The sequence below is a fragment of the Aegilops tauschii genome, chromosome 5, assembly GCF_002575655.3.
Source record: "Aegilops tauschii subsp. strangulata cultivar AL8/78 chromosome 5, Aet v6.0, whole genome shotgun sequence".
Taxonomy (NCBI): Eukaryota; Viridiplantae; Streptophyta; class Magnoliopsida; order Poales; family Poaceae; genus Aegilops; species Aegilops tauschii.
The window spans coordinates 185,704,766-185,719,013 of NC_053039.3; positions in this window are offsets into that span (position 1 = coordinate 185,704,766).

A 14,248-nucleotide genomic window follows, 5' to 3' on the forward strand; every position below is an offset into this window, starting at 1 on the left:
TCAGTAATGGGTAGCGTGCAGTGCAATCGCTCGGGTTCAGTTAGAGCCCAACTCCTCGCTTGGGTTCAGTTAGAGCCCAAAACCTCACACACACGTGCGTACGTACGAGAGAAACGCGCATCGCTCGGCCCGCGACCACCCACCGAACCGGGAACTCCCCGATATTTTCCTCGCCCTCGCTTCTACCACGGTTTTTCCGTCATGGACGGCCCAAAGAATGTCATGCAGCTGCGTCTCCAGCCCGCCCAGGACGAAAAGCCCATTTTGTGTCATGATTTTTTGTCATAGAAGTAGGGGCCCACCACATCTATGATGATACCAGGTTTTGTCACAATTATCGTCATAGAAGTGTCATAAGTATGACAGAAAAAAAATTGTTCGGCCCAAAATGTCACGGATGTGTCTTTTTTTGTAGTGACACATGCGGCCGTGCTTGGCGGGGTAGACGAAGGAAAGGTACGAGACTGCCAAGACATCACTCAAGCCAGAGGCATGAAGAGCAAAGGGGCAAGATGGACTTTCCCCGGCAACACCCTTGCCGGGGCGGCCTACATAGCCCCGGCAACACCCTTGCCGGGGCGGCCTACATAGCCCCGGCAAGAGCCTTGCCGGGACGACTTGCCCAACACCAGCAAGGCCGCCACCCTTGAGCCTGAGAGTTCTGACACCATCGACAACGTCGAAACCAAGGCTCAGGGGCGCCTGCGTGGTGGCATGCAGATCTTTGTGAAGACCAAAGGCTTGCGAATCTACATAAGAACCAGAAGAGGAAGACCCCCGGAAATATCCTTGCCGGGGACGGCCGCGAGGCCCTGGCAAGGCCCTTGCCGGGGGCATCTGCGTGGCCGCGGCCAGGCCCGCACCTGCCAAAGCTCCGCTGCCCCGCGGCCGTTCCGACGTGGCAACCAGCCCGCCAACTAGGCAAGCGCCTGTGTGGAAGCATGCAGCTTCTAGGCCAACTAGTCAAGCACCTGCGTGGTGGCATGCAGATCTTCGTGAAGGTCCTGTCACTACACCAGCACAGCGACCAGCCAGCCAGCATCGCTGCATGCCTCGTCAGCTTGGACGCGCGTCGACGCAAGGCGAGGCGGCGATGGACGGGACGAGCTCTGTTGCCGTCCCCGATAAAGCAAGTGGGCACGTAGGCGGCGCATTAAATGCGCTTGTCCGATGATGTCATGCGATAAACTTGTACACTGTAGATACTTTCCACCTCCTGTGTGCCACTGTGGCGACCCCTTTGACATATAAAAGGAGGCCCGAGGCGTATTGTGGAAGGATTGGGACTTTTTGGACTCGACACGCATAGTAGCTAGTCCTGGAACTGAAGAACACAAGATAAACATAGACAAGCAGGACTAGGGTTTTACACATCATTTGCGGCCCGAACCTGGGTAAAAATCCCCTCGCACTGATGGCTAGACCTGCTCTTTGCACAGCTCTTCACCCCCGCCAACCGTAGTAGGGATCCACGAGATCCCATAGGTGTCGTTTCCCCGACATGAACCAACTATAATAACAAAGCTCGCTGTACATCAAGATCATGCCAAATCAGGAACACGAGAGAGAGAGAGAGATCAAACACATAGCTACGGGTACATACCCTCAGCCCCGAGGGTGAACTACTCCCTCCTCGTCATGGAGATCGCCGGGATGATGAAGATGGCCACCGGTGATGGTTTCCCCCTTCTGCAGGGTGTCGGAACAGGCTCCCGATTGTTTTTTCGTGGCTACAGAGGCTTGCGGCGGCGGAACTCCCGATCTAGGTTTCTTTCTGGGTGTTTCTGGATTTATAGGAATTTTTGGCATCGGTTTCACGTCAGGGGGGTCCTCGAGTCAGCGACAAGGCAGGGGGCGCGCCCTCCACCCTTGTCATTGACTCGGGACTCTTCTGGCCCAACTCTTTTGCTTTGGGGGCTTCTTCTGGTCCATCAAAAATCACCGTAAATTTTCAGGTCCTTTGGACTCTGTTTGATATTCCTTTTCTGCGAAACTCGAAAACAAGGAAAAAACAGAAACTGGCACTAGCACTGGGCTCTAGGTTAATAGGTTAGTCCCAAAAATAATATAAAATAGCATATATATGCATATAAAACATCCAAGATGGATAATGTAATTGCATGGAACAATCAAAAACTGCATGGAACAATCAAATACTATAGATATGTTGGAGACGTATCAAGCATCCCCAAGCTTAATTCCTGCTCGTCCTCGAGTAGGTAAATGATAAAAACAGAATTTTTGATGTGGAATGCTCCCTAACATATTTATCAATGTAATCTTCTCTATTGTGGCAAGAATATTCAGATCCACAAGATTCAAAACGGAAGTTTAATATTGACATAAAAACAATAATACTTCAAGCATGCTAATAAAGCAATCATGTCTTCTCATTAACATGGCCAAAGAAAGTTATCCCTACAAAATCATATAGTCTGGCTATGCTCCATCTTCATTACACAAAATACTCAAATCATGCACAACCCTGATGACAGGCCAAGCAATTGTTTCATACTTTTGATGTTCTCAAACCTTTTCAACTGCCACGCAATACATGAGCGTGAGCCATGGACATAACACTATAGGTGGAATAGAATATGGTGGTTGTGGAGAAGACAAAAGGAAGAGATAGTCTCACATCAACTAGGCATATCAACGGGCTATGGAGATGCCCATCAATAGATATCAATGTGAGTGAGTAGGGATTGACATGCAACGGATGCACTAGAGCTATAAGCTTATGAAAGCTCAAAAAGAAACTAAGTGAGTGTGCATCCAACTTGCTTGCTCATGAAGACCTAGGGCAATTTGAGGAAGCCCAGCGTTGGAATATACAAGCCAAGTTCCATAATGAAAAATTACCACTAGTATATGAAAGTGACAATATAGGAGTCTCTCTATCATGCAAATCATGGTGCTACTTTGAAGCACAAGTGTGGTAAAAGGATAGTAGCATTGACACTTCTCTCTTTTTCTCTCATTTTTTTATTTTGTTTTTGTTTTTTTGGCTCTCTCCTTTTTTTGGCCTCTTTTTTCTCTTTTTTTGTATGGAGTCTCATCCCGAATTGTGGGGGAATCATAGTCTCCATCATCCTTTCCTCACATGGGACAATGCTCTAATAATGATGATCATCACACTTTTCTTTACTTTACAACTCAAGAATTACAACTCGATACTAGAACGAAATATGACTCTATATGAATGCCTCGGGCGGTGTACCGGGATGTGCAATGATCAAGAGTGACATGTATAGAAAATATGAATGGTGGCTTTGCCACAAATACTATGCCAACTACATGATCATGCAAAGCAATATACAATGATGAAGCGTGTCATAATAAACGGAACGGTGGAAGTTGCATGGCAATATATCTCGGAATGGCTATGGAAATGCCATAATAGGTAGGTATGGTGGCTGTTTTGAGGAAGGATATATGGTGGGTTTAATGCACTGGTGAAAGTTGCGCGGTACTAGAGAGAATAGCAATGGTGGAAGGGTGAGAGTGCGTATAATCCATGGACTCAACATTAGTCATAAAGAACTCACATACTTATTGCAAAAGTCTATTAGCTATCGAAGCAAAGTACTACACGAATGCTCCTAGGGTGATAGATTGGTAGGAGAAGACCATCACTCGTCCCCGACCGCCACTCATAAGGAAGACAATCAATAAATAAATCATGCTCCAACTTCGTTACATAACGGTTCACCATACGTGCATGCTACGGGAATCACAAACTTCAACACAAGTATTTCTCAATCCACAATTACTCACTAGCATGTCTCTAATATCATCATCCTCATATCTCAAAACAATCATAAGGAATCAAACTTCTCATAGTATTCAATGCATTTTATATGGAAGTTTTTATTATATCCCTCTTGGATGCCCATCATATTAGGACTAAATTCATAACCAAAGCAAATTACCATGTTGTTCAGAAAGACTCTCAAAATAATATAAGTGAAGCATGAGAGTTCATCAATTTCTTCAAAATAAAACCACCACCATGCTCTAAAAAGATATAAGTGAAGCATTGGAGCAAATGACAAACTACTCCAAAAGATATAAGCAAAGTATAATGAGTAGTTGAATAATTATGTAACTATGTGAAGACTCCTTCTCATAAATAAAATTTCAGATCGTAAGTAATTTATTCAAACAGCAGGCAAAACAAAATAAAATTACATTGCAAGGATATCACATATCATGTGAAGAAGCAAAAACTTAGGCTCAACCAGAACTGACCGATAGTTGTTGAAGAAGAAAGGTGGGATGCCTACCGGGGCATCCCCAAGCTTAGATGCTTGAGACTTCTTGGAATATTAACTAGGGATGCCTTGGGAATCCCCACGCTTGAGCTTTTGTGTCTCCTTAATCACTCTCATATCAAGGTTTCCCTAATTCTTAAAAACTTCATCCACACAAACTCAACAAGAACTCGTGAGATAAGTTAGTATAAATCAATGCAAAACCTTATCATTCTCTATTGTAGAAAATCACTAAGATTATAATTTGACATTGCATACTAAATTCCTATGCATATTTAAAATTCCTATCCTCAAATAGAATCATTAAACAAGCAAAGATATGCAAACAATGCAAACATAACAGCAATCTGTCTAAACTGAACAGTCTGTAAAGAATGCAAGAGGAATCATACTTCCCTAACTCCAAAAATTCTGAAAATTTACCAAACTGTAGAAAATTTGTTGTTACTCATTTTGTAAAAGTTTCAAGATTTTATCACATTCTGACTTTCCAGAAGAATTCAGACAATGGTAGAAAACTTTCTGTTTTCAAAACAGCAACATATAGACTTGCAAAATAAGCATGGTAAAGGCTAGACTTGAACTTTTTATTGAACTAAAAGATGAAAAACAATACTCTAAATAACATCAAGTAAATCCTAATAAAACAAAATGACGCCCTCCAAACAAAACACATATCACGTGGTGAATAAAAATATAGCCTCAAGTAAATTTACCGATGGATTGAAGACAAAAGAGGGGATGCCATCCGGGGCATCCCCAAGCTTAGATGCTTGGTTGTCATTGAATATTACCTTGGGGTGCCTTGTTCATCCCCAAGCTTAGGCTCTTGCCACTCCTTTTTCCGTAGTCCATCGAAACTTCACCCAAAACTTCAAAACTTCACAACACAAAACTCAACAGAAAACTCGTAAGCTCCGTTAGTATAATAAAGCATATCACCACTTAGGTACTGTTGTGAAATCATTCTAAATTAACATTGGTGTAATATCTACTGTATTCCTACTTCTCCATGTTCATACCCTCCGATACTACCCATAGATTCATCAAAATAAGCAAACAACACATAGAAAACAGAATCTGTCAAAAACATAACAGTCTGTAGTAATCTGGAAACTTTCCATACTTCTGTAACTCCAAAAATTCCGAAAAATTAGGAAAACAGAGGCAATTTGTATATCAATCTTGTGTCAAAAATTTAGAATTTTTCCTCGCTCTAGTGGATTTAAAAAATTCTGGCAATGAGCGCAAAAGTTTCTGTTTTTCAGCAAGATCAAATCAACTATCACCATAGACCATCCCAAAGGTCTTACTTGGCACTTTATCGAAACAAAAGGTATAAAACATCATTAATACAGTAGCCTAATCATGTGAACACACAAAAACAGTAGGGGTAAATATTGAGTTGTCTCCCAACAAGTGCTTTTCTTTAATGCCTTTTTAGCTAGGCACGATGATTTCAATGATGCTCACATAAAAGATAAGAATTGAAACATAACGGGAGCATCATGAAGCAAATTACTAGCACATTTAAGTCTAATCCACTTCCTATGCATATGGATTTTGTGAGCAAACAAATTATGGGAACAAGAATCAACTAGCATAGGAAGGAAAAACAAGTGCAACTTCAAAAATTTCAACACATAGAGAGGAAACTTGATATTATTGCAATATGAAAAAGCATATGTTCCTCTCTCATAGTAATTTTTAGTAGCATCATGAATGAATTCAATAATATAACCATCACATAAAGCATTCTTTTCATGATTCATAAGCACAGAAATTTTATTACTCTCCACATAAGCAAATTTATTCTCATGAATAGTAGTGGGAGCAAACTCAACAAAATAACTATCATGTGAGGCATAATCCAATTGAAAATTAAAATCGTGATGACAAGTTCCATGGTTATCATTATTCTTTACGTCATACATGTCATCATAGTAATTATCATAGATAGCAACTTTGTTCTCATAATCAATTGGAACCTCTTCCGAAATAGTGGATTCATCACTAAATAAAGTCATGACCTCTCCAAATCCACTTTTATCAATATTATAAGATTCAACACCCTCCAAATAGTGGGATCATTACCTAGAGTTGACACTCTTCCAAACCCACTTTCATCAATATAATCATCATAAATAGGATGCATGCTATCATCATAATAAATTTTCTCATCAAAACTTGGGGACAAAAGATATCATCTTCATCAAACATAGCATCCCCAAGCTTATAGCTTTGCATATCATTAGCATCATGGATATTCAAAGAATTCATACTAACAACATTGCAATCATGCTCATCATTCAAATATTTAGTGACAAACATTTTATAAACTTCTTCTTCTAACACTTGAGCACAATTTTCTTTTCCATCATTTTCACGAAACATATTAAGAAGATGAAGCATATGAGGCAACCTCAATTCCATTTTTTTGTAGTTTTCTTTTATAGACTAAACTAGTTATAAAACAAGAAACTAAAAGATTCGATTGTAGGATCTAAAGATATACCTTCAAGCACTAACCTCCCCAGCAGCGACGCCAGAAAAGAGCTTGATGTCTACTACGCAACCTTCTTCTTATAGACTCATGTTGGGCCTCCAAGCGCAGAGTTTTGTAGGACAATAGCAAATTTCCCTCAAGTGGATGACCTAACGTTTATCAATTCGTGGGAGGCGTAGGATGAAGATGGTCTCTCTCAAACAACCATGCAACCAAATAACAAAGAGTAACTTGTGTCCCCAACACACCCAATACAATGGTAAATTGTATAGGTGCACTAGTTCAGCGAAGAGATGGTGATACAAGTGCAATATGGATAGTAGATACAGGTTTTTGTAATATGAAAATATAAAAACAGCAAGGTAGCAAGTGGTAAAAGTGAGCGAAAACGGTATTTCAATGCTTGGAAACAAGGCCTAGGGTTCATACTTTCACTAGTGCAAATTATCTCAACAATGATAACATAATTGGATCACATAACAATCCCTCAATGTGCAACAAAGAATCACTCTAAAGTTTCTATCGGAGAACGTCGGGCGAAAATGTGCATCAACCCCTATGCATAGATTACCCCAATGTCACCTCGGGAATCCGCGAGTTAAGTGCCAAAACATACATCAAGTGAATCAATAGAACATCCCATTGTCACCACAGATATCCCATCACAAGACATACATCAAGTGTTCTCAAATCCAATATTCAATCCAACATAACAAAACCACAAAGAGCAAGACTCAATTCATCACAAGAAGTTAGAGGGGGAGAAACACCATATGATCCAACTATAATAACAAAGCTCACGGTACATCAAGATCGTGCCAAATCAAGAACATGAGAGAGAGATCAAACACATAGCTACTGGTACATACCCTCAGCCCCGAGGGTGAACTACTCCCTCCTCGTCATGGAGATCGCCAGGATGATAAAGATGGCCACCGGTGATGGTTTCCCCCTCTGGCAGGGTGCCGGAACGGGCTCCCCATTGGTTTTTTGTGGCTACAGAGGCTTGCCGCGGCGGAACTCCCGGTCTAGGTTTCTTTGTAGGGGTTTATGGATTTATAGGAATTTTCGGCGTCGGTTTCACGTCAGGGGGTCCTCGAGTCAGTGACAAGGCAGGGGGTGCGCCCTAGGGGGGTCGGCATGCCCTCCACCCTTGTCGACTCGGGACTCTTCTGGCCCAACTCTTTTGCTTCGGGGGCTTCTTCTGGTCCATAAAAAATCACCGTAAATTTTCATGTCATATGGACTCTGTTTGATATTCCTTTTCTGCGAAACTCAAAAACAAGGAAAAAACAGAAACTGGCATTGGGCTCTAGATTAATAGGTTAGTCCCAATAATATAAAATAGCATATAAATGCCTATAAAACATCCAAGATGGATAATATAATAGCATGGAACAATAAAAAATTATAGATACGTTGGAGACGTATCAGCGTGTTCGCCCCTGATTTCACTAAAGGCCGGTTTCCCACCCGCCGCTACTGCTTCTTTGTCCTCCTGGTCCCATATCAGTTTCATGCCGTAATATCCTGCCACACCCATACGGTGGGTGTGTGTGTTCGTATTCTGAAGTTCCAATTGCTTGGCACTCTTCTCAGCAAACTCTGTAGTTGCCCTGACCCTTTTGAATTCTTCCCAGTCTGCCTTTGTAATTTGGGGGTATGTGGGGATTGGGTCCTTGCCTTCACTCAAGTACTTCTTGTACAACACGTGCTTCTAGTTTCTCCAAGCATCCCTAGCCTTCTTCAGTACAGCGTGTTCCACATGCATTCTTCACTACTCTGGAACGTTGAAGTGATCCATGATCTCCCGGACTATGTTTTGCCGTGTTTCTGTGTCAGCCTTCCGAAACCCCAGCAGATTAATGTTGAGCCTTTCCCTGGCAACAAATCCGCACACACTCTTGAACCTCGTGCGTGCTTTATCTAGTTTAGTTGGAGCCCAAGACTTTAAATCGATCTCGGTTACTTCATATACACCTTTAGGCTGGTGTGTGGGCTTCCTTGGAGCGTTCCTCCATGTCCTGACCGGAAGGGTAATTGCTGCAACTCTATCCCATTCCAGATTACTTGATCCCTCACCATTTGCTGAAGACCTAGGTTTGTCGGAATCAAATGAAGATTCACCTGAAGCATGAGTGTTGTCGCAGCTACTCGGCATCTATAGAGAACACATGCGAAACTTAGCAAAGGAGGATAAGCATAAAACTAACAACTTGGTATCAAGCTGTCTAAACATGTCATGCAATAATTTAGAAAATGTACGGCTTATTTGTTAAGTTTGTTTGACTCGGGCGCCCGCGATCTATAAATCGGCAGTAACTTATTGGAACAAATACAACTTATATGTACTAGTTAGAAGGTAGATAATGAACATATATACACTCTCCGTTAGTTTATCGCCAATTTGGAAACATACAGAACGGAATAGGAAGAGAGATTGCAAGGAAATATACCTCACAGCGATGGAGAGCAGTAACTAATAGGTTTCTTAATGCAAACCTGGCAGGACAACAAGAGAGGCGAGGGTTACATGATCGATATTCTCGAGGGTGGCTGGCGAGCAAACGAACATGGCAAGGCGTGGCCAGCCGCATGTTGGGAACAATAGTGGAGGTAGGGTTGACGGCGAAGAGCAGGCACATGGTCGGGGTGAGCACGCCAGCGCCGGAAAGGGTTCTCCTGTGGATCTGGGGGAGGGGGAGCTGGCGATGGAGTTTGGCTGGACTAATTGAGTGAAACGCGGGCGGGCGATAGGGGGGTGTTGGCGGCCTGTGACGCTCCCGATTTGACCGTACACTAATCATACACGCAAACATGTACGATCAAGATCAGGGACTCACGGGAAGATATCACAACACAACTCTAGACATAAATTAAAATAATACAAGCTTTATATTACAAGCCAGGGGGCTCGAGGGCTCGAATACATCAGCTCGAAAACACAAGAGTCAGCGGAAGCAATAATATATGAGTACAAACATAAGTTAAATAAGTTTGCCTTAAGAAGGCTAGCACAAAAGTAGCAACGATCGAAAAGGCAAGGCCTCCTGCCTAGGACCTCCTAACTACTCCTCGAAGCCGAACTCCACATAGAATCATCCTCGGGATCTGGACTACAACATCTGGTTGCGACAACCGAGAAGATGCAAAGGGGGAAAAGAGGGAGCAAAGCAACCATGAGTACTCATCCAAAGTACTCGCAAGCAAGGATCTACACTACATATGCATCGGTATCTGTGTAAAGGGGCAATATCGGTGGACTGAACTGCAGAATGCCAGAATAAGAGGGGGATAGCTAGTCCTGTCGAAGACTACGCTTCTGGCAGCCTCCATCTTGCAGCATGTAGAAGAGAGTAGATGGTAAGTTCACCAAGTATCATCGCATAGCATAATCCTACCCGGCGATCCTCCCCTCGTCGCCCTGTGTGAGAGTGATCACCGGGTTATATCTGGCACTTGGAAGGGTGTGTTTTATTCAGTATCCGGTTCTAGTTGTCATAAGGTCAAGGGACAACTCCGGGTCGTCCTGTTACCAAGGATCACGGCTATTCTAATAGATAAACTTCCCTGCAGGGGTGCACCACATTACCCAACACGCTCGATCCCTCTGGCCGGACACATTTTCCTGGGTCATGCCCGGCCTCCGAAGATCAACACGTCGCAGCCCCACCTAGGCACAACAGAGAGGTCAGCACGCCGGTCTAAATCCTATGCGCGCAGGGGTCTAGGCCCATCGCCCATTGCACACCTGCACGTTGCGTGGGCGGCCGGTGAGCAGACCTAGCAACCTCCATTACAAAGGAAGTTGCGTTACGCGGTCCAACCCGCCGCGCGCCGCTCAGTCGCTGACATCAAGAAGGCTTCGGCTGATACCACGACGTCGAGTGCCCATAACTGTTCCCACGTAGTTGGTTAGTGCGCATAGGCCAGTGGCCAGACTCAGATCAAATACCAAGATCTCGTTAAGCGTGTTAATTGAAGTATTCGTGAACGCCGACCAGGGCCAGGCTTGCCTCTCTTCTAGGCGGTCTCAACCCGCCCTGTCGCTCCGCCACAAAGTAACAGTCGGGGGCCGTCGGGCACCCAGGCCCACCACTACCGGGATGGAACCACTTGTCCTTTCAGCCCCACATCGGAATCACTTGCGGGTACTCTACGAGCCGACCCGACTTTAGTCACCATCTGTATAGCATGTATGTATGTATGTATGTACTCGTGATCACCTCCCGAGTGATCACGGCCCGATAGTATAGCATGGCAGATGGACAAGAATGTAGGGCCACTGATGGTAAACTAGCATCCTATACTAAGCATTTAGGATTGCAGGTAAGGTATCAACAGTTGTAGCAACAATGACATGCTATGCAGCAGAATAGGATTAACCGAAAGCAGTAACATGCTACACTACTCTAATGCAAGCAGTAGAGAGAAGGAATAGGTGATATCTGGTGATCAAGGGGGGGGGGCTTGCCTAGTTGCTCTGGCAAGAATGAGGGGTCGTCGTCGATGTAGTTGTACACAGTGGCATCAACGCAGTCTCGGGGTGTGCCGGAAAGAAGTAACGGAGGGGGAACACAATAAATAACAGAGCAATCAAATGTAACACAAAGCAAGACGCGGCAATACGTGGTGCTAGGGGTGACTTAACGTAGTACTAGGTGATACCGACGAAGGGGAAAAACATCTGGGAAAGTATTCCCGGTGTTAGGCATTTTCGGACAGATGAAACGGAGGGGGACGGTTGCATGTTCGTTGTGCTAGGAATGTGTGGCAGACGAACAGACTGCGTATTCGGATTCGTCTCATCTTTCTGAGCAACTTTCATATATAAATTATTTTAATCCGGGTTACGGTTTATTTTATATGATTTTTTAAAGTTTTAAGGATTTTCTAAACTATTTCAATTCAAAATTATATACCTAAATACTTCTATCACATGGTGATGTGCTAGCCAGTGTGTATTACAGGTGGGTCCATGGGTTGGGTTGACCAGGTCAATTTGACTGGTCAACAGGATGTGTGGTCCACATGTCATTCTCAAAGTGTTAATAAAACAACTAACTAATTTAATCAAAGGGGAGTCCCACATGTCATGTGCTAGTAGATAACCTAACTACTAATTAACCCCTAAACTAATTAGACATGGCCGGAATAGTCACGGCCGGTCACACACACAGAAAATACACACGCACACACACATAGGCACACCCGGCCATGGCCAGCCGCAAGCAACAGCGTCCCGGCAAGGAGCAGCAGAGCAGTGGTAGCAGGGCAGCAGCAAAAGCAGCGGCGAGGCAAAGAGCAGCGCAGCAGGCGAGCAACAGGTAGGCACGGGGCAGGGGCGGCGAGCGCATGCGCGGATGGGCGAACTCCCAACGATGGATGCTGAAGCGCGGGGCGGGTAAACGGCAGCGGACGGAGCATGGGATGGACGGGGTCAACGCTACAACGATTTAAAGGCACGGGCCGCATCACAGGGATGCCCCTGGGCATGTTCGCGTGCTCAAGAAGGTGGCAACGACATCGACACGCACAACAGCGGTTGCAAGCTCCAGCGATGGCAGAAAAATGGGCTAGAAGCGCCGGGTTGAGCGCGAGGTAGAGGGAAATTAAGAGGAGCTCACGATGGGAGCGCAAGGAAGCTCGGTGTTGGATTAGTAGCAGCAACAGCGTCGGATTCGACGAGGAACACCGGCGGCAACAAGAGGAAGAAGTCCTTGATCCGGCGTAGCAGGGGCTTCTCGGCTTGATCTACTCCGCGTAGTCGAAGTAGAGGAGGCAGGTGGAGTTCCTACGCTAGCTCAGCCTGCGGGGATGAGGGCGGCCACGGGAACGAGCGTGGTCATGGCGGTGGTGGCGGCTGCACCTGCTGTGGAGAAGGGGGCGCGCGAGGGGGGGGGGCTGGACGTCTTGTAGGTGGGATGAGGGGGCCGGATGGCCGCACGTGGCTGGGGGCGGCAATGGCCGCGGGATGGCCTCCACGACCCCCCTGCCTCCCTGTAGCAGAGGAAGGGGATGGGCTGGGCCAGTTTTAGTTAGGTGGGCCAAGTGGCCCAGTAGGTTAGGTCCTCCGTTTTCTTCTCTGGCTACTTATTTCTCCAATATTTAGTCTATAGTTTTGGTACTACATGATGTTAGTAAATGTTGAGATTTCTCTCATAATTACTTTTCAATATTTTGGTGCTGCCCAAAACGTTTGAGGTTAAACGGAAATGTTTGAGATTAAATTTATATTTAAATGGGCATAATAAGTGATGTTTGGCCACTTTAAATATTTCTAGGGGCAATTTAAAAATCCATTAAATGTTGGTCCTTACATGTTCATTACTTAGTGAATATTTGCAACCCATCGGACATTTTTATTTTGCCATTTGAAAACTTTAATTATTTGACTTTAATTTAAACTCAAATTGGAATCGGGTCAGGATCAAAGTGAGGTTTAGCAAAGTAATTGTGATGAGAAGGCACCATTAGCATAGGGTTACTGTAGCTTAATTATCGGGGCGTCACAATTCTCCTCCACTACAAGAAATCTCGTCCCGAGATTTAAGAGGTGGATTTAGGGGGAAAGGTCTGGTTACGAAATTCTAACGGATCTTCTCGGTCTTGGATGCTGTTCTCGAAGAAGTTAATCCCTTTCGATGATTTCTTCAATTCTCTATTCCAATGCATCATGATGAAGTTGTCGTCCTTTCTTCGGGAACTCCATTGTACTTACGAATAGGTAAGGGGCAGCTCGACAACGTTAGAATGTTATAAGGGAAAATCATCTGGGGTTATCCCAAGAATGGACACATGAGTATCTCTCGAGTTGAACAACTGAAACACATCGAGAGCAAAGTAAGAAGGTACCATAAGAAGTTTCAAGCGGATAGACAATCGTCGTTGCGTGAAACAGGGTGTGAAAGGGGTTCAAAGCAACAGGAATAAGTATTATGTTTAATATCAGATTTGATGATCACACGAAAGATGGCTCGTGAATTACATACGAAGCCAAGCGTGAGGAATAACTTTGGAAACAGGGGGTGTACAGGAGAGTCAGGTTTCGATCCTGTGAACTGTGGGTTATGGTCCCACCATGTGGGTTAAAAGTAGAAAAGGCGCTGACAGCTTGCATGGCCATGATAGCAAGGCACATCAGAGAAGAGACTATCAGTTATGTCGAGAACAACCTCGGTATCAAGGGCGAGGGACAAAGAGAACCATTTTCCTACTCGTTGAAACGAGGCGGACCAATAGGCAAAGTTCTCGTCCATCGGTGGTTACCGGAATGTCATCAACAATATTAACAGGGTCTTACTAATAGAGTGGTACAATGACATGCTTAACTAAGCAGGGAATTATCACTGCTCAGTTAAGTCAGATTACAAGAAAGGTTAATCAAAACAATGGACAGGAAAAGTGATTAGTATACTAATCAGAACAATGAAAAGGAAAATGTGGTGATACCCGAATGTCAAGGGTA